The sequence below is a fragment of the Oncorhynchus kisutch genome, linkage group LG12, assembly GCF_002021735.2.
Source record: "Oncorhynchus kisutch isolate 150728-3 linkage group LG12, Okis_V2, whole genome shotgun sequence".
NCBI classification, from domain to species: domain Eukaryota; kingdom Metazoa; phylum Chordata; class Actinopteri; order Salmoniformes; family Salmonidae; genus Oncorhynchus; species Oncorhynchus kisutch.
This window is the reverse complement of record NC_034185.2, coordinates 44,837,034-44,858,720: the sequence shown is the minus strand read 5'-3', so window position 1 is coordinate 44,858,720 and position 21,687 is coordinate 44,837,034. Positions and strand designations below refer to the sequence as shown.

The 21,687-nt window shown below is 41.2% G+C and overlaps 1 protein-coding gene across 3 annotated transcripts in view; it reads right to left on the bottom strand.

Moving 5' to 3' along the window:
- trim2a (tripartite motif containing 2a) overlaps positions 1-21,320 on the bottom strand; it is a 96,138-nt gene extending 74,818 nt beyond the window's left edge. For 2 of the 3 annotated variants that reach the window (XM_020497044.2, XM_031837614.1), the window contains exon 1: positions 1,418-1,595. The gene's annotated coding sequence lies outside the window, so the exon portion shown is untranslated. Of the gene's footprint in view, positions 1-1,417; positions 1,596-21,207 lie in introns of those variants that run through there. The other variant, XM_020497046.2, reaches the window with a different exon arrangement.
- Positions 21,321-21,687: the final 367 nt, after the last annotated feature.

Sequence of the window (21,687 nt, the reverse complement as noted above, 5' to 3'; positions counted from 1 at the left end):
TGAGAAGCAGTACTGTTAAAGGATCACTTCACTGAAAAACTGTCTTTTGGTATTTTGTTCATTAGTCCACTGCTAATACTATCCCCCAAAACAGTGCACGCCAGCAGTCAAGTTTTCAAGATAGAGCACGATCAGTACAGAGCAAAAAAACTGTAATGAGTTGAGCATGTTTTCATGTTTTTGATGCAAACTATCCCTTAGCACACTCAACCACAAATGTATTAGCTAAATGGAAATAAAAAGGCTAAATGTTTCAGAGCTAACATGAACACAATATAAACCACTTGACTCAATATCAACCAAGAGATTATCAGATAGATATAAAGAAAACAGTTCATGGAACAATAAGGGAAATAGGCAAAGGAAATATCATTTCATAAGATGAAATACAAAGCAGACCTCACTAAAATAGTTCATTAATTCACAAATATATTCTAAGCAAGATAAACTCCCATGAAAATAGGAAAATATCTTTAAAATAGCATATTTCATTATAATATATGGTTGGAATTTGATTGTATCGCATCATAACCCACTTAAGATTTCAGGGCTTGACTCGCTACAGACCCCCACACCCATTGTAGCCCATATAGCTGCCCAGAACTGTCTGCATGATGAACAGTGGACCAGTGCAACCCCCAGATATCAAGTTTCATCACCCCAGCAATTGATACACAGGCCGTGTCCCAAATGGTACCCTCTTCCCAATGTAGTGCACTAGTTTTGACCAGAGCCCCCCTATTTAGTGCACTACTTTTGACCAGGGCCCATATGGCTCTGGGCAAAAGTAGTGTACTATATAGGGACAATGGTGCCATTTGGGATACAAGCCACACTCTCACAGCCCTCCTCCTATCAATGTATCATCAGTGTCTGGTTTCCTCGCATGGGCGTCAGTCTACAGCCTGCCCACGCTGATAAACACACACACACACACACACAATGGGAGAACAACTGCAAGTGTCAAACACCTGACAAACAAAAATACTGTAAACGAATGCACACACACACACGCTATGTGTACACACAGAAAGATCTAAGTTCAACATTCAGCCACCAAACCATTGCTCAGTGTTGTGATAGGATGTTACTATTCAAGAAAATAGTCCCAGTAATATTTCAAGAGATATAAGGTATTTTAGTGAAATGAGGATGTCACCTATGGATCTTTCCCTTGACATTGTATGTGTCTAGTCAACTAATTATCTCTGACTGTTTGTGTTAGAGGGGCAGACCTACAGAGACACACAGTTAGTGACGTACACAGACTTTACACCACACACCCAACTATCCCCCCAAAGGAGACACTATGCAGATAATACAACTTCCTCCCTTCTTCATTTCTCTCTGTCAATGTCCCTCGTTTTTCCCTTCTCTCTCCATCCTCCCTTCTCCAAGCCCATAAAACACCACTTACTTGAACTCCATGGCTGTTCTGTTTCTATCTCTTCTCTCTTCCCTCTCGGTATGTGAGAACGTCCACACAGATCTCCCTGTCACATAATCCGTCTCATCTCTGACATGGTGTGTGTGTGTGTGTATGTATGTGAGGGAGCGTATGTGTGTGAGAGGCTGGAGCTGTTACGATAATGCAAACAGACTGACAGAGAAGCCACCAGCTGAGCGCAGCAGGAGGGAGGGGCATCACTGTCAGGGGAGAGGCAATGACCAATCGCAGAGCTCAGTGAGGCTTGGGGGTGGCCACACGTGTGTGTGTGTGTGTGTGTGTGTGTGTGTGTGTGTGTGTGTGTGTGTGTGTGTGTGTGTGTGTGTGTGTGTGTGTGTGTGTGTGTGTGTGTGTGTGTGTGTGTGTGTGTGTGTGTGTGTGTGTGTGTTTGGCTTGTAGCCCCACAGGGCCAGAGGCGTTACAGGCAGAAAACAACAGACTTCACTAGATAAGGAGGGAGAGAGTAAGGGATGTGTAACAGGAGGAGAGGAGAGGGGGGGAAACAAACAGAACATGCCGGAAGCCACTCATGATTTGAATGTCATGTTTTAGAAGAGCATGTTCTGCATGGTTAGAAAGGGATGGTAATATTTGTATTTACAATGGTGTTTATGTTTTATACTGACTCACCAGGTGAAATATAGTAAATCTATTTCAGTTCTATTCAATCCAAGGTAAAAGTATTATAATTATAAAAGTACATAATAAATGCATTGTCGTAAGATGTGGAACCAGCATGCGATCCCATTTGACATAAATGTATGTATATAGAACAGTACTGAATGAATCAGGCACCTTTTCCAGTGCCTAAAAAAACATTGCAGTACATTGAATTTGTCATTGCTGAGGTAATTAACTGGTTTAAACTTCAGGACCTCTACATAAAGTCCCCGATGAAGAGTGGCGGTAAAAACATCTGCACGCTCCATTAGCCCTCAAAACCAAACAAGCGGTCGTTGAGTTCTCCCCCATTACGGTTCCATGGTCTTCTACACACCTCTGATGATAGGTCTGAGTAAATGGTTGGCCAAAAAAACGAATATTTTGGCCAACCATTCACTAACCAGAGATTAGTACGTCGTTGTAATAGAAACAATATGGTAGTAATGCATTTCCCAAAAGGTATTTACACAAAGTGGTGTCCAATAACTAACTTCAGCCTTGCGGCAACAGCACAGTCTTTTAATGGAGAAACAGAAAAAGAGAATCAACCTTTACTGCTCTTTGCATGCATCTTCCATTTCTTAGTTATATGGCAGGCCAGCAGGAGAAGGGCTCAGCAGTGATGCTTTGAATTATACCAGAGAAAATGAATACAAGAACCAAAGTGAGCAAAACAGTACTAAATAGTAGGCAAAGCCCCTGAGGCTGGGGAAAAGCATGGGTCAAGAGGTTGTTAAGTTTGGGGCAATAAAGTAGAAAATCTAGTCCTTTGTGGAATAGGCCTTTATCAGTAGATTATTAAATCGACAGGGAGTGTTTTGTGACGGTTTTGGATTCGGTTCCATTTAAGTCCCTAGCCTTTACCCCATATTCTTACCCATTCAGTGTTCACAGATGTGGACGGACTGGATAAGTGGAAGCAATATGGCAATGGCTTCCCCCCTATCTCACGAAATAGGCTATGCTTAATTTGCACTATTAGGCCTACTGTTTTCACTGATCAAGTAATTTCAGATCTGTGAACAGCAGAGGTGGGGGCTAAGGGAAGGGTCTAGTTGCCAAAATGGAACAGGGCACTAGGAGTCCAGTACCAGGCCCCTCCAGCATCTTCTTGGGTCGTGTTCATTAGGGCACAAAGTGGCGAAACATTTTGTAACAGAAAACAAAAACAAGCATTTTTTATCGGAGTTCAAGTCAAATCAAATTTCCCTCCCAGTTTCAGTCCCATTTCTTCAGATTAGTGTCTAATGAACATACACCAAGAACACTACCCAGCTGACATCCCAGCATCCTTTGGAAAAGTACTGAGTCACATTGGTATAGTTGTGTGTGCAGTCTGAACACAGTTATTGATCAGGAAGCAAAGCCACTACAGAGCTAAAAGCTGAAGTGTTGTTGGCCTTACAAGGCCTGGAGCAAAACACTAGTGGATGATGAATGAATATGCAGACTATTGACTAAAGTTGTGCCAATTAAGAATTATATTATCACTTCTTGCAAAGTCTTCACTAAAATACCATACTCATGAAATACATGCAAAAATACAGTAGAGAGCAAATTGAGCACCAATTTATTTTATTAATTATTATTTGGCTGTCCCAAATGTTCACTCTCTGCTTGTTTGTCTAAGGCAGGGGTCAAACTCAAATCCTGGAAGGCGGAGTGTCTGCACGTTTTCGCTCACTCCCTTGCCATTGATTGATCATTTAAGGTAATTGAATAGTTAGGAATCCCCCTCCTTGTTGTCTATATCTTAACTGGACACAAATTGAAAGGAAATAACAAACACCAGCAGAAACACAGCACTCTGGGAAATGAGTTTGGTAAGGATAAACATTGTAGGTTATTTATTTGTTCATTAACCAACAGGTTGTCAAAGTAGCCTTGTGGTTTGTGGTCCACAGACCTGAAACGACAGAGTAGGTGTAAGCAATAGCTCCAACTAGTTTTTGCCATGTTGCTTTTACTCAGATGTGTGAAGGGGAGTGAACAAGGGCAGGGAGAATTCTCCCCAAACAAAGATAGGATGTTAAGGCACGGGGGAGAGATATACTACTTCCTCAAAATGACTTTACCTACAAATCACCAGGATCAAGGGAGCACTGGTCATAATAACATGCCACTCACTGAAGCTCCCTGGGGTCTTGAAAACAACAGCAAGAGTCTGGTGAACAGTGCTGTGGGAGTGTTTGTCAGACAGCAGAAGGACCACTCTCTGCACAGAGGGCAGTAAGGCTAACTCAGTCTATCCTGTTTGGGTCTGGTGCCACTGATGCCAACAAAGCATTCCTCTTAAATATCCTTCAATCTCCCTGTCTCTCACAGCACAGCCATTGGAACTGCAGCACCGCACTGGACAATGAAATAAAAACTCATGTTGTCAACACACACGAACAAACATAAAATACATGTATGCAGACAGACATACAGACCGAGAAAAATACAGAGATCCCTAGCCCTATCTCCCCCCCTTCAAAAAACCCACCACACACACATACTCTCTAGCCAATATTTCCCTATGCCTCAGACCTGCCCTTGGGGAATTTCCTCTCTCCCTCCTACTGTAATGCTATTGGCAGAGCCTAATAATGCCTGCAGCAATCACCAAATGCATTTGTTTCCTCCCTAACCACTTCCACCTTCACTTAAAAGGATTAAGACCCTTAAGACCCTGTACATCGGGACATAGTGTACTTGGTTGACTCAGAGGTTTGCGTACAGCCTAGCTGGCCTCTGTGTTAATAGATGGTAGAAGGGCTTCTCTGATAATGTCCACTGGTCATTCTATATAACAAACATACACTTACTGGGATACAACAGCAAGTGTGAAAAACAGTTGAGTGATCATGCCGAACATGGTGTACAATGTGTAAAACAGCTGAGGTGATATGACAATATGACCCTGGAATAAAAAACACAATGTGTTGGATTTACAGGTTTACTCGCTCTGGATTGTCAGTACTGCATGTTTTATTGGCTGTCGTGCCGTGGCTGTGTCAGAATCGACTGTGAGTATAACTTTCCTTTCCTATAAGGGTGTGCCCGGGGTTGGCTTGCGGTCGGCTCTGGCACAGCCATGGCACGATACAAGAGGATATAATGTGATAAGACTCATTTTTACTTGCAGTCATTAGCGGCCATTAGAATCTTTCTTCCTTTTTTTTGTCGGAATACAAAAAGGATATAATGAGGAGTGTCAGGGAGATGGTCTGATGGTCTTAGTAACAACAGACCTAGATATGGGGGGAGGTTTTAGTGGGTGTAATATTAGGACAATTGGAGGTTTACAAAGTTGCAGCTACAGTATGCTTAACAGTGCTAATTATTATGGTACAACTATATGGACACTTAAATCATCATGGTGCTTTTTAAATGGTTAGTTTACAAACATTGGTTGTGGTAAGTATAATTTAAACTTGGGTATCATTATGGTAAGTGGGAAAATAAGTATAGCAAGTTATAATTGTAATGGCTTAGCAGATCATAAAAAAAGATCAATTTTTACATGGCTAAAACAGAAAAAATATAATATCTATTGTTTACAGGAAACTACAAATACAAATATAGATGAGGTTGGGTGGGAAAAGTACTGGGAGGGAGAAATATATTTTTGTCATGGGCAAAGACACTCAAAAGGGGTGATTATACTAATTAAAACACATTTTGATCCGATTGTGCAGACAGATCCGCAAGGAAGATGGATTACTTAGAATATGCTATTGGACCAAAAACAGATCTAGCTAATTAATCTATATGGGCCAAATAATGATGATCCACACTTTTTCAAAAATATATATAATAATCTATTGAGCTCATAAGCAACGAAATAATCTATTATTATGGTGGGAGAACATAATACGGTTTTAAGTAACTCAATGGATCATAAAGGAAGTCATTCTACAAACCATTACCCTCAGGCACTTAAGGAGATCAAAGATCATGGATACATTAGAACTAGTGGATATATGGAGGGTGAAAAACCCTGACCTAGTGAGATATACACGGAGGAGACTTAATCAAGCTAGCTGTCTTCATTACTTCCTAGTCTCGTTCTTGCTGGCATCAAAAGTTTTAAAAAGTATTAATAGGAGACCGAATGCGATCAGACCACCATCTAAATTGGCCTCCAAAAACTCTTAGAGAATTTCCATGTGGGCGGGGATATTGGAAATGTAATCAAAGCCTATTGGATGACAATTTGTTCTTAGCTAAAACAAAATAATTCATAATATATATCTTTTTTTGTGCAACATAGGTACAGCAGATCCCCTTATTGTAAGGGACACTTTCAAATGCACTTTTAGAGGCGATTGAATGCAATACTCATCATTAAAACAAAAACAGTTTAGGTCAAAAGAGATTAGACTGATAAAGGAAATAGAGGAGGTAACAGTGGCGGTAGATGGTAATGGAAACTGTATTATAGAGACACAAAATAGGTTAGAGGAAAAACAAAAAGAAATGGAGGTAGTTATTCAAGAACAATCAAGTGTAATGTATTACAAAAATGAGGTGAATTGGATGGAAAAATTTTGAAAAATGCAAACATTTTCAACACAGACATTCTACCAAAAATAATTGACAGAAACTCGTTACAAATTATGGAGTTATCCATGATTCACCAAATTATATTTTGAAAGAGGAAGCAAAATATTTTAAGCATATGTTTCTTTTCAGTCTACATTTCCACTGAATGATGATAACTGCAAGGATTTATTTCTTAATAATAATAATAATAATAATAATAATGTAAAATTAACACATTTACAGAACGACCAGTGTGAAGGCCAATTTACAGAAGAGGAACTTTGAGGCAATAAAATCTTTTCAGTCTGGAAAAACACCCGGGCTTGACGATATACCAGTAGAGGTATATCAGACCTTTTTTGATGTACTCAAAGAACCATTATTAGCATGTTTTAATTACTCTTATACAAATGGTAGACTTTCAGGTACTCAACAAGGTGGTCTGATTGTCACGTTCTGACCATAGTTCTGTTATTTTATCTTTGTTTTAGTATGGTCAGGGCGTGAGTTGGGTGGGCAGTCTGTTTGTTTTTCTAAGTTGGTTTTTGAGTTCGGCCTAGTATGGTTCTCAATCAGAGGCAGCTGTCAATTGTTGTCCCTGATTGAGAATCATACTTAGGTAGCCTGGGTTTCACTTTTGGGTTGTGGGTGTTTGTCTTCCGTGTTTGTGTTCGTACCATACGGGACTGTTTCATTCATTTTACGTTTATTGTTTTGTATTTCGTAGTGTTCAGTTTATGTATTTTAATAAACATTATGGACACTTACCACGCTGCAAATTGGTCCTCCGATCCTTCTCGCTACTCCTCCTCAGAAGAGGAGGACGAGGTTCGTTACACTGATTTCATTACTGCAAACATATAGAATAAAAAGGTTATACCAGATATTGTTCATCCTGATCAGACAGGTTTTTTACATGGACGATATACTGGAGATAATATACGACAATTACTTGAAACAATTGAACATTATGGAACATTGAAGAAAACATGTGTCTGGTCTTCATAGCAGATTTTGAAAAGGCATTTGAAATAGTACAATTAGAATTTATATTTACAGTGGGGAGAACAAGTATTTGATACACTGACGATTTTGCAGGTTTTCCTACTTATAAAGCATGTAGAGGTCTGTATTTTTTTAGCAATAGGTACACTTCAACTGTGAGAGATGGAATCTAAAACAAAAATCCAGAAAATCACATTGTATGATTTTTAAGTAATTAATTTGCATTTTATTACATGACATAAGTATTTGATACATCAGAGAAGCAGAAATTAATATTTGGTACAGAAACCTTTGTTTGCAATTACAGAGATCATACGTTTCCTGTAGTTCTTGACCAGGTTTGCACACTACAGCAGGGATTTTGGCCCACTCCTCCATACAGACCATCGCCAGATCCTTCAGGTTTCGGGGCTGTCGCTGGGCAATATGGACTGTCAGCTACCTCCGAAGATTTTCTATTGGGTTCAGGTCTGGAGACTGGCTAGGCCACTCCAGGACGCTGAGATGCTTCTTAGGGAGCCACTCCTTAGTTGCCCTGGCTGTGTGTTTCGGGTCATTGTCATGCTGGAAGACCCAGCCACGACCCATCTTCAATGCTCTTACTGAGGGAAGGAGGTTGTTGCCAAGATCTCGCGATACATGGCCCCATCCATCCTCCCCTCAATACGATGCAGTCGTCCTGTCCCCTTTGCAGAAAAGCATCCCCAAAGAATGATGTTTCCAACTACCATGCTTCACGGTTGGGATAGTGTTCTTGGGGTTGTACTCATCCTTCTTCTTCCTCCAAACACGGCAAGTGGAGTTTAGACCAAAAAGCTCTATTTTTGTCTCATCAGACCACATGACCTTCTCCCATTCCTCCTCTGGATCATCCAGATGGTCATTGGCAAACTTCAGATGGGCCCGGACATGCGCTGGCTTGAGCAGGGGGACCTTGCGTGTGCTGCAGGATTTTAATCCATGACGGCGTAGTGTGTTACTAATGGTTTTCTTTGAGACTGTGGTCCCAGCTCACTTCAGGTCATTGACCAGGTCCTGCCGTGTAGTTCTGGGCTGATCCCTCACCTTCCTCATGATCATTGATGCCCCACGAGGTGAGATCTTGCATGGAGCCCCAGACCGAGGGTGATTGACCGTCAACTTGAACTTCTTCCATTTTCTAATAATTGCGCCAACAGTTGTTGCCTTCTCACCAAGCTGCTTGCCTATTGTCCTGTAGCCCATCCCAGCCGTGTGCAAGTCTACAATTGTATCCCTGATGTCCTTACACAGCTCTCTGGTCTTGGCCATTGTGGAGCAGCTGGAGTTTGTTTGATTGAGTGTGTGGACAGGTGTATTTTATACAGGTAACGAATTTTCTTAAAGAAAAACTAACAGGTCTGTGAGAGTCAGAATTCTTACTGGTTGGTAGGTGACGAAATACTTATGTCATGCAATAAAATGCAAATGAATTACTTAAAAATCATACAATGTGATTTTCTGGACTTTTGTTTTAGATTCCGTCTCTCACAGTGTACCTATGATAAAAATTACACACCTCTACATGCTTTGTAAGTAGGAAAACGTTCAAAATCCGCAGTGTATCAAATACTTGTTCTCCCCACTGTAAATGCCTGGAATACATTTTGGTGAAACTCTTATATACATCAACCCCAGATGTAAAATAGTAAACAATGGTTACTTCTCAGGAAGTATTGAGCTATAAAGAGGAGTAAAACAAGGCTGTCCATTGTCTCCATATCTATTTATTATGGCCATTGAAATGCTAGCTATTAAAATAAGATCCAACAAGAACATCAAGGAGTTAGAAATCCAGGGGATAAAAACAAAAGTGTCGATGTATGCTGATGATTCTAAGTCACTTTTCTAGTCTCTCTGGATTAAAACCTACCATATTACGTATTGGATCGTAAAAAAAAAAGTGTTTACACTACCTTGTAGTTTACCAATAAAATGGGCGGATGGTGAAGTAAACATATCTCAAATAAATAAATAAATAAATATCGCAAAAAATATAAATGAACTTAACACAATTAATTTCAATAGAAAGTTAGCAAAAATAAAATGATTTTGCAACCATGGAGAGGTAAAAATACATTGATTTTACAAAACTATCACAGTTTACTTACTTACTAATGGCATTGCCTACTCCAGATGATGTTTTAAATCATAAAAGCAAAAAAACATGTTTCATTTTATTTGGAATGCTAAGCCAGACAAAATTAAACGTGCCTATTTATATAATGAATATGAGTTTGGGGGGCTGAAATGATTAAATATTAAAGCATTAAACCACTCAATAAAAGCTTCACTCATACATAAATTATACTTAAACCCAAAATGCTTCTCCAGTAGATTATTAAGAAAAGCGCATCCTCTGTTAAAAAAAATAGCTTTTTTGCCTTCATACAGATTACAATTTCTCATTTCCGACTAATTTACTTAAAGTATCACCCTTTCTTAAACAAGCCATACAAAACTGGTTACAATTTCGGTTTGATCCTCCAGAAATGATAGAACAAATATTACAACAAATGTTATGGCTAAACTAATTCTTTATGGATCATTTAAAAAAAATGGTATTATGTTTATTAATGATATTATGAATAGAAATGGAGGAGTTATGTCACATGTGCAGTTATCGAACATATATGGGAATATCTGCCCAATCCAAATTTACAACCAAATTCAGCAATACCACAAATTAAGGAGGCAAGTGGAAAAGTGAGAAGGTAGGGAATTTGTTTTCCTTCCTTTGTTTTCCTATTATAGATACAAATTAGCTGAAAGGAAATGGCATAAATAGAAAAATATACCAGTGTCATCTGAGGACAAAAATGTTTACAGCTGCACCATACAGGTTGCAAAATAAATGGGAGGAGATTTTCGATGTACCAATTCCATGGCACATGGTTTATGAACTGGTACAAAAAACGACACTTTACTCAACACTTAAGAGTTTTTCAATTTAAATTATTATATAAAATTCTTGCCACCAACAGAATGCAATATATATGGAGGGGCAACAATCTCAGCTCTGTAGATTTGGTTGCTTAGAGACAGAATCAACAGATCCTTTATTCTGATATTGCCCCAAGCTTTCTGGTCACAGTTTCAGGAATGGTTAAAAAAAGAAATCACAACATTCACTTAAAATTAAGCTTACAAATAGCAGTGTTGGGTGATCTGGAAAGCCATAGTCAGTCAATAAATTATATAATAATACTCGTAGGAAAGGCATTCATCTTTGGCTCACAATCTGTGGATAATATAAGATCAGAAAGATTTAAAAACGTTGTAAAACATCACAGCACAATTGAAAAATACATGGAAACCAAACAAAGGCGGTCTATTGGTGATAGGTGGGATGGGCTGAGGGTTGGGATTAAAGAGTCTGTTTTAAAAAAATAAAATAAAAATATTATTTCACCTTTATTTAACCAGGTAGGCTAGTTGAGAACAAGTTCTCATTTACAACTGCGACCTGCCCAAGATAAAGCGTAGCAATTCGACACCTACAACAACACAGTGTTACACATGGAATAAACAAAACATACAGTCAATAATACAGTAGGACAAAAGAAAACAAAAAGTCTATATACAGTGAGTGCAAATGAGGTAAGTTAAGGAAATAAATAGGCCATGGTGGCGAAGTAATTACAATATAGCAATTAAACACTGGAATGGTAGATTGGCAGAAGATGAATGTGCAGGTAGAGATACTGGGGTGCAAAGGAGCAAAATAAATTAATAAATAAATACCACTATGGGGATGAGGTAGGTAGATTGATGGGCTACAGATGGGCCATGTACAGGTGCAGTGATCTGTAAGCTGTTCTGACAGCTGGTGCTTAAAGCTAGTGAGGGAGATGTGAGTCTCCAGCTTCAGAAATTTTTGCAATTCGTTCCAGTCATGGGCAGCAGAGAACTGGAAGGAAAGACGACCAAAGGAGGAATTGGCTTTGGGGATGACCAGTGAGATATATCTGCTGGAGTGCGTGCTACGAGAGGGTGCTGCTATGGTGACCAGTGAGCTGAGATTTAGGCGGGGCTTTACCTAGCAGAGACTTGGAGATAACCTGAAGCCAGTGGATTTGGCGACGAGTATGAAGCGAGGGCCAACCAACGAGAGCGTACAGGTCGCAATGGTGGGTAGTATATGGGGCTTTGGTGACAACCGGATGGCACTGTGATAGACTGCATCCAGTTTGTTGAGTAGAGTGTTGGAGGCTATTTTATAGATGACATCACCAAAGTCGAGGATCGGTAGGATGGTCAGTTTTACAAGGGTATGTTTGTCCAGATTGTCTAGCTCAGCTGATTTGTAGGGGTCCAGATTTTGCAGCTCTTTCAGAACATCAGCTATCTGGATTTGGGTAAAGGAGAAATGGTGGGGGCTTTGGCGGGTTGCTGTGGAGGGTGCCGGCAGTTGACCGGGGTATGGGGTAGCCAAGTGGAAAGCATGGCCAGCTGTAGAGAAATGCTTATTGAAATTCTCAATTATAGTGGATCTATCGGTGGTGACAGTGTTTCCTAGCCTCAGAGCAGGGGGCAGCTGGAATGAGGTGCTCTTATTCTCCATGGACTTTACAGTGTCCCAGAACTTTTTTGAGTTAGTACTACAGGTTGCAAATTTCTGTTTGAATAAGCTTGCCTTAGAAAAGCTAACTGCCTGTGTATATTTGTTCCTAACTTCCCTGAAAAGTTGCATATCACGGGGGCTATTCAATGTTAACGCAGAACGCCACAGGATGTTTTGTGCTGGTCAAGGGCAGACAGGTCTGGAGTGAACCAAGGACTATATCTATTCCTAGTTCTACATTTTTGGACAGGGGAATGCTTATTTAAGATGGTGGGGAAGGCACTTTTAAAGAATAGCCAGGCATCATCTGCTGACGGGATGAGGTCAATGTCATTCCAGGATACCCCGGCCAGGTCGATTAGAAAGGCCTGCTCGCATAAATGTTTCAGGGAACGTTTGACAGTGATGAGGGGTGGTCGTTTGGTTGCAGACCCATTACGGATGCCGGCAATGAGGCATTGATTACTGAGATCTTGAGTGAAAATAGCAGAGGTTATATTTTCGAGGGCGAGTTAGTTAGGATGACATCTATGCGGGTGCCCGTGTTTACTATGAGGGTGCCCTGGTAGGTTCATTGATCATTTGTGTAAGATTGAGGGCATCAAGCTTAGATTGTAGGATGGCCGGGGTGTTAAGCATGTCCCAGTTTAGGTCACCTAGTAGCATGAGCTCAGAAGATAGATGGGGGGCAATCAATTCACATATGGTATCGAGGGCACAGCTGGGGGCAGAGGGAGGTCTATAGCAAGCGGCAAAAGTGAGAGACTGGAAATCAAATTTATCAACCCATGGAGGTCTGGATTTGGAGTCACACTCAAAATTAAAGTGGATAACCACACTACAGGCTGATCCAACATTGATGTAATGTCCTTAAAACAAGTCAAAATGAGGCTCAGTAGTGTGTGTGGCCTCCACGTGCCTGTATGACCTCCCTACAATGCCTGGGCATGCTCCTGATGAGGTGGCGGATGGTCTCCTGAGAGATCTCCTCCCAGACCTGGACTAAAGCATCCGCCAACTCCTGGACAGTCTGTGGTGCAACGTGGCGTTGGTGGATGGAGCGAGACATGATGTCCCAGATGTGCTCAATTGGATTCAGGTCTGGGGAACAGGCAGGCCAGTCCATAGCATCAATGCCTTCCTCTTGCAGGAACTGCTGACACACTCCAGCCACATGAGGACTAGCATTGTCTTGCATTAGGAGGAACCCAGGGCCAACCGCACCAACATATGGTCTCACAAGGGGTCTGAGGATCTCATCTCGGTACCTAATGGCAGTCAGGCTACCTCTGGCGAGCACATGGAGGGCTGTGCGGCCCCCCAAAGAAATGCCACCCCACACCATGACTGACACACCACCAAACCGGTCATGCTGGAGGATGTTGCAGGTAGCAGAACGTTCTCCACGGCGTCTCCAGACTGTCACATGTCACATGTGCTCAGTGTGAACCTGATTTCATCTGTGAAGAGCACAGGGCGCCAGTGGCGAATTTGCCAATCTTGGTGTTCTCTGGCAAATGCCAAACGTCCTGCAGGGTGTTGGGCTGTAAGCACAACCCCCACCTGTGGACGTCAGGCCCTCATACCACCCTCATGGAGTCTGTTTCTGACCGTTTGAGCAGACACATGCACATTTGTGGCCTGCTGGAGGTCATTTTGCAGGGCTCTGGCAGTGCTCCTCCTGCTCCTCCTTGCACAAAGGCAGAGGTAGCGGTCCTGCTGCTGGGTTGTTGCCCTCCTACGGCCTCCTCCACGATGTACTGGCCTGTCTCCTGGTAGCGCCTCCATGCTCTGGACACTACGCTGACAGACACAGCAAACCTTCTTGCCACAGCTCGCATTGATGTGCCATCCTGGATGAGCTGCACTACCTGAGCCACTTGTGTGGGTTGTAGACTGCGTGTCATGCTACCACAGAAGTGTGATTGACTTGGAGTTACATTGTGTTGTTTAAGTGTTCCCTTTATTTTTTTGAGCAGTGTATATATATATATATTTTTTTTTTTAATAAAAAAAGAATACGTTCACCACAGTCAGTGGAGATTAGAACAAAATAGGGAGAGGAACCAACGAGAGGAATCCACATTAGACTATTGAGACAAACTCCTAGAATCACCTTTTCACATACAAAATAATAATCCCCATAATGTGGATGGAACAATATCTGATCAGGATTCAATGGTTAGGAGAAACTTCAATGAATGAAAGTTCACGTATGTTGGCCTCAGCGGAAGATGAGATAAGAGAAGGGAGTTGGTATAAATCTGCTTGGAGAGAGAAACAGAGTCTGCGTCCCAAATTTAGTGCACTACTTTTGGGCAGAGCCCATTTGGGATGCAGACAGAGAGCTGTAAGCAGACTCTGTTAGCATTGAACCCGGAGAGGATGAGATGAGTGGGCAGAGAGCTTACATGCTATTTCATGCTTGGATTGGTTGCAAGATGAGAGCCCTGGAACTACAGTACGCACACACAGACCTAGACATGTACAGACAGACAGACAGAAAAACACACACACAGACACACACTATTATCCTAGATACAGCATTGAGGTCAGGCATAGCTCATCCATTTACACAACTATCTTCTTCGCTAAGAGAACTCATCAGTTCAGTCACTTGTCCTAAATCTACTCTATTGCTTCTCTGACTGTAAACAATTACGAGACACCTTTTCAGGGTACATTGACCCATTTTACCAGCCACCACATCACACCAATAAATTATGGGTGCCATGGAAACAAGCTATTGTGTTTGTGTGTGTGTGTGTGTGTGTGTGTGTGTGCGCGCGTGCGCGCTTACATACACTAAGTTGACTGTGCCTTTAAACAGCTTGGAAAATTCCAGAAAATGATGTCATGGCTTTAGAAGCTTCTGATAGGCTAATTGACATCATATGAGTCAATTGGAGTTGTACCTGTGGATGTATTTCAAAGCCTACCTTCAAACTCAGTGCCTCTTTGCTTGACATCATGGGGAAATCAAAAGAAATCAGCCAAGACCTCAGAACAACAATTGTAGACCTCCACAAGTCTGGTTCTTCCTTGGGAGCAATTTCCAAACGCAGGAAGATACAACATTCATCTGTACAAACAATAGTACGCAAGTATAAACACCATGGGACCACGCAGCCGTCATACCGCTCAGGAAGGAGCTGTCTCCTAGAGATGAACGTACTTTGGTGCGAAAAGTTCAAATCAATCCCAGAACAACAGCAAAGGACCTTGTGAAGATGCTGGAGGAAACGGGTACAAAAGTATCTATATCCACAGTAAAAACGAGTCCTACATCGACATAACCTGAAAAGCTGCTCAGCAAGGAAGAAGCTACTGCTCCAAAACTGCCATGAAAAAGACAGATTAAGGTTTGCAACTGCACACGTGGACAAAGATCGTACTTTTTGGAGAAATGTCCTCTGGTCTGATGAAACAAAAATCTAACTGTTTGACCATAATGACCATCGTTATGTTTGGAGGAAAAACGGCTTGGAAGCCGAAGAACACCATCCCAACCGTAAAGTACAGGGGTCGCAGCATCATGTTGTGGGGGTGCTTTGCTGCAGGAGGGCCTTGTGCACTTCACAAAATAGATGGCATCATGAGGGCGGAAAATTATGTGGATATATTTAAGCAACATCTCAAGACATCAGTCAAGAAATTAAAGCTTGGTCACAAAAGGGTCTTCCAAATGGACAATGACCCCAAGCATACTTCCAAAGTTGTGGCAAAACGGCTTAAGGACAACAAAGTCAAGCTATTGCAGTGGCCATCACAAAGCCCTGGCCTCAATCCCATAGAACATGTGTGGTCAGAACTGAAAAAGCATGTGCAGGCAAGGATGCCTCGAAACCTGACTCAGTTACACCAGCTCTGTCAGGAGGAATGGGCCAAAATTCACCCAACTTATTGTGGTAAGCTTGTGGAAGGCAACCCAAAACGTTTGACCCAAGTTAAACAATTTAAAGGCAATGCTACCAAATAGTAATTGAGTATATGTAAACTGCTAACCCACTGGGAATGTGATGAAAGAAAAAGCTGAAATAAATAATTCTCTCTACTATTATTCTGACATTTCACATTCTTAAAATAAAGTGGTGATCCTAACTGACCTATGACAGGGAATTTTTACGAGGATTAAAAGTCAGGAATTGTGATAAACTGAGTTTAAATGTATTTGGCTGAGGTGTATGTAAACTTCAGACTTCAACTGTATGTATGTTTTTTTTATTTACCTTTATTTAACCAGGTAGGCGAGTTGAGAACAAGTTCTCATTTACAACTGCGACCTGGTCAAGATAAAGCAAAGCAGTGCGACAAAAAACAACAACACAGTTACATGGAATAAACAAAAGTACAGTCAATAATACAATAGAAAAATCTATATACAGTGTGTGCAAATGGAGTAAGGAGGTAAGGCAATAAAAGGCCATAGTAGCAAAGTAATTACAATTTAGAAAATTAACACTTGACTGATAGATGTGAAAAATTATGATGTGCATGTAGTAATACTGGGGTGCAAAAGAGCAAAAAAGTAAATACAAACAATATGGGGATGAGGTAGGTAGTTGGATGGGCTATTTACAGATGGGCTGTGTAGAGCTGCAGCGATCGGTGAGCTGCTCAGATAGCCGATGCTTAAAGTTAGTGAGGGAGATATGTCTCCAACTTTAGAGATTTTTGCAAATTGTTCTAGTCATTGGCAGCAGAGAACTGGAAGGAAAGGCGGCCAAACGAGGTGTTGGCTTTGGGGATGACCTGTGAGAAATACCTGCTGGAGCGCAGTGTTGTTAGGGTGACCAGTTGTTGTTAGAGCTCAGATAAGGCAGGGCTTTACCTAGCAAAGTCTTATAGATGACCTGGAGCCAGTGGGTCTGGCGACGAATATGTAGCGAGGGCCAGCCAACGAGAGCATATATGGGGCTTTGGTGACAAAACGGGTGGCACTGTGATAGACAGCATCCAGTTTGCTAAGTAGAGTGTTGGAGGCTATTTTGTAAATGACATCGCCGAAGTCGAGGATCGGTAGGATAGTCTGTATGCATGTAATACAGTACAGAGGGTAGTAGGCCACCCGTGAATGATATGCTGCTACGTCTCCAGCACCACTATATCAAAATGTACTTTAACCTCTCCAATGTGTGTGTGTGTCACTCATAATAAACAGCATCACAAACAGCAAGAGAACACTCCAGTGTTACACCTCCAGCATCTCCATCATACTCTGGGGTGAAGTTTCACCTAGCTACAGTACAGATCTAGGATCAGCTTCCCCTCCCCCAATCCTTACATTAACCATTACTGTGGGAAATGCAAAACTGACCCTAGATAACCATCTAATTTGTTGTTGTGAAGTTGTGTGTGGGAGACTTTCGGTACAATGGTGTATTTCATGCATTGACTCATGAGCTCATGCTCCTTTTGTGAGCCATTGACATCTCCTACTGGTATGACTGGGAAATACACTTGTTGTGAGTGGGTATTTTCCATACATGCATTAGAGAGATTAACCTAGACACTAAGTCTTATTGATGTCTCCTTTAAAATCTAATGAGTAAATAATGTGAATAAGCAATATGTCAGAAACTCCATTTAACTGACCAGAAGTCTATGCAGCACTATTGCAACATTCTTATACCCATCCGATCCTTAAAATCTGCAAGGGCCCGTATAAAGGAGTGAACTGCATAGTGACTGGTACCTTCCTCCTTCCTAAATATATGTAGCAGTGTTTCTCAATACATTTCTGGAGGGAACCGGCAGGTTGCAAAAGTTTTTTTTCTAGCCCAGTACTATCTCACTTCACATCTGATTCAACTCATCAACTAATCACCAAACTCTTGATGAAGCTAATCAGGTGTGTTAATACTAGGAAATAACAAAAACCTGCACCCCCTGGGTATTACCAACCCTAATTCCTAACCTTGTGTTAAATGTTAAACTGACCCAAGATCCGTGTCTAGGGGCAACTTCTCCCTACTCCTGAAATGAGAAACACTGCATATACAATCCCCCAAAATACAATATATGTAGGCCATGAGAAGAGCAAAACAATCCCTCAGGTCCAGCTCTGGGGCTGCACTGCACTGGTGCAGTAGAGGAGGAACCCGCATCCTGCCAACATACTGCAGCACCCGTCCCACGCTACTTCCTGTTTCTGAGAAATAGTTACTGCATTCATGAGCCAGTGATGTGACAAGGAGGACTTTGCCAGTGTGGTGGGCAGCCATCCAAGAAAAGAGATTGGGAGGAGAGGGGGTTAGAGTGAGAAACAGTGAGAAAGAGAGAGAGTGAGAGAGAGAGAGAGAGAGAGAGAGAGAGCGCGAGAGAGACGATACCCGCTAATTGTTAGAATCCAGAAAAGAGACATTAAATTCTACAACCAGCTGAAAGGAAGCGATTCCCAAACCTTCCATAACAAAGCACTCACCTACAGAGAGATGAACCTAGAGAAAAGTCCCCTCAGCAAACTGGTCCTGGGGCTCTGTTCACAAACAAAAACAGACCCCACAGAGCCACAGGACAGCAACAGAATTAAACCCAGCCAAATCATGAGAAAACCCTAAGATAATTAAGTAATTACACATTGGAAATAACTAACCAAATAACAAAGCAAAACATGAATGCTATTTGGCCCTAAACAGAGAGTACACAGTGGCAGAATACCTGACAACTGTGACTGACCCAAAATTAAGGAAGGTTTTGACTATGTACAGACTCAGTGAGCATAGCTTTGCTATTGAGAGAAGCCGCCGTAGGCAGACCTGGCTCTCGAGCGAAGACAGGCTATGTGCCCACTGCCCACAAAATGCGGTGGAAACTGAGCTGCACTTCCTAACCTCCTGCCAAATGTGTGACCATATTGGAGACACATATTTCCCTCAGATTACACAGAACTACAAATTTTGATAAACTCCCATATCTACAGTATTAGGTGAAATACCACAGTGTGCCATCACAGCAGTAATATTTATGACCTGTTGCCACAAGAAAATGGCAACCAGTGGAGCACAAACACCATTGTAAATACAACCTATATTTATCTGTCTATTTATTTTCCCTTTCGTACTTCAACTATTTCCACATTGTTACAACACTGTACAAAGCAAATAATATAACATTTGAAATGTCTATTCTTTTGAAACCTAATGTTTACTGTTAATTTCAGACGGTTTATTTCACATTTGTTTGTTATCTATTCCACTTGCTTTGGCAATGTGAACGTGTTTCCCATGCCAATAAAGCCCTTTGAATTGAGAGAGAGGCAGAGAAAGAGAGATGAAGAGAGAGAGAGAGAGAGATGAAAAGAGAAAGAGAGAGAGAGTTTATGGAATAAGACTTTACAGTGCGCTCACTGACACAATCTCCTTAGAGGAACTGGGGGTCTGAGGAAAACGAATGTAAATTGAATGAAGCCGTGTGAAGCCGTGACTGAAGCAAGGTGGTTAATTCATGTGAAGTCCACTGGAGCATACCAAACTACTGTGTGAATGGAAGAATGCCTGGATTTCTCACAAACTTCATGAATGAGTCTCAATGAAAGAGAACAACAAATGAGATAGTAGTACGTGCAACCATAGACATCTTATCCAGCAACCTACAATGACAGTAGTGAAATAAGTAAGCTGACGCAATCACATATTGTGACCATTGCAAGTTTAAAAAAATTATGCAACAAAAACAAGGAGGACAAGAAATGAATAACCTAAAATGCTAACATAGCATCAATAGTTTTAACCCAGCGCAGGCCTACATACTCTAGTCCTGTCCTGGACGGATCAAGTGTTGATTTATGGTCAGTTTAGCCTTTTAGATCACCATGAATTACATTATATGGACAGAGGGGACCTGATCCTAGGTCAGCACTCCTACTCCGAGACCCTTGATACATATGGCCTCAGGTGCATTTCATCCATGCATCCCTCACCTATAATACCATGTTACCCAATCAGACAGATGATGGCCCTTCAAAACCCTTCAATGACAAAATCACCTCTGACAAGGCTAAATGACACCCTACTGTTAAGTTCAGGATACAGCAGTGCATGACAACTGTTCGCAGGCCAGTTTATACTCAGAAGAAAATAGAGGCTCCAGAGGTTACTCCTGATCACTGTTCTGGGATCAGCTTATACCTGGATCCTAAACTTTACCATTATAATAAAGCTGAACTTGGATCAGTGCATGGAGGTTGTGTCCGTCTGTATAAGGAAGATAGGGCTATCTCCTGTAAATGGTAGTTAGCAGCATCACTCACGAGGCATGAGTCTGCATACAGGAGCCAAGCAAGACTAGGCAATTCAGCTCTTCTCCATTATCTTATGTCAATGCATACTCTACCGTAGGTACAGTACAGTATATTAAGAAAAGAAAGGACCTAGCTCACAGACCCTGGGGGGAAAAAGTGAAATGCAAGGATTCGTCTTTGATCTAAGTCATGTACTTATGAATTGAGAAGGCATACTTCCAGAACAAAAACAATGGTCATGAAATAACAAGATACCCAGTAGGCTACAGAAGGATATCTGTTATCTTCATGTCAACCAAGCACTCAATTCAAAACGAATGATTTATTTAGATTGTTCAAGGAACCCAGGGGGAAAAAAGGACAAGGACCAAGCCATTCAAGGGGTGAAGTAGTGTGAATAACATTGACCTTGCAAACATATGACAACAATGCATGAGAATAGCCTACAACAAGTCAAACCATACAAATACATGGAATCAAACAAGACTGCATATGACACGCATTGCTTTCTTGCGCTGATAAAGCAAGTGGTGAGAGTAACTGAAACAATGAAACAACTTTCAACGTTGAAATAGGCTACTGAAACAATCTTCGAAAAATAATGCATGTGTCCCATGAATGTGCTCTAGACTACATCGTTTGATAAAACTAATTGCAATAATTTACAATGACGCAACAAACAACGAACACATTGAACAGATATCGGAGTATCCCTCCAAGAATAAACTGAAAAATACTCACGTTTTGTTAGAGAATGTATGTATTGTCGGTCAGTATCCCCAGGGCAATATTTAGGAGAGAGGAGCAAAAACTGTGCGCCCCTTCCTTCTCTGTCAATTTCAGGAGAAATGAAGCAGTGGGTTGGTTCTATGCTGCAGGTTTAAAGGCATATCTGATCTGCCAAAAAAGCGAGGCAAGGAGGCAATCCCAGCGGAATACACACATGCATCAACCCAATCCGCTTTAAAACGCCATCAATATTACATTCACTGGATGTGCGAAGCAGATGTACAAAAATAAACTATATTTCATACATTATTCAAGTGCATGCTGCTTTTGTGATTTTTTTTTTGTGTGACAGGGTAGATAATTGACTGTTTTGTTTTTTGTTTTTCTATTATATTACAGTCTATGCATTAACATACAAATATTTAGATGATAAATATTACATATTATATAGATTTGTTTTATTTTTTATACTTTTGTAATTTCTCCCTTTCC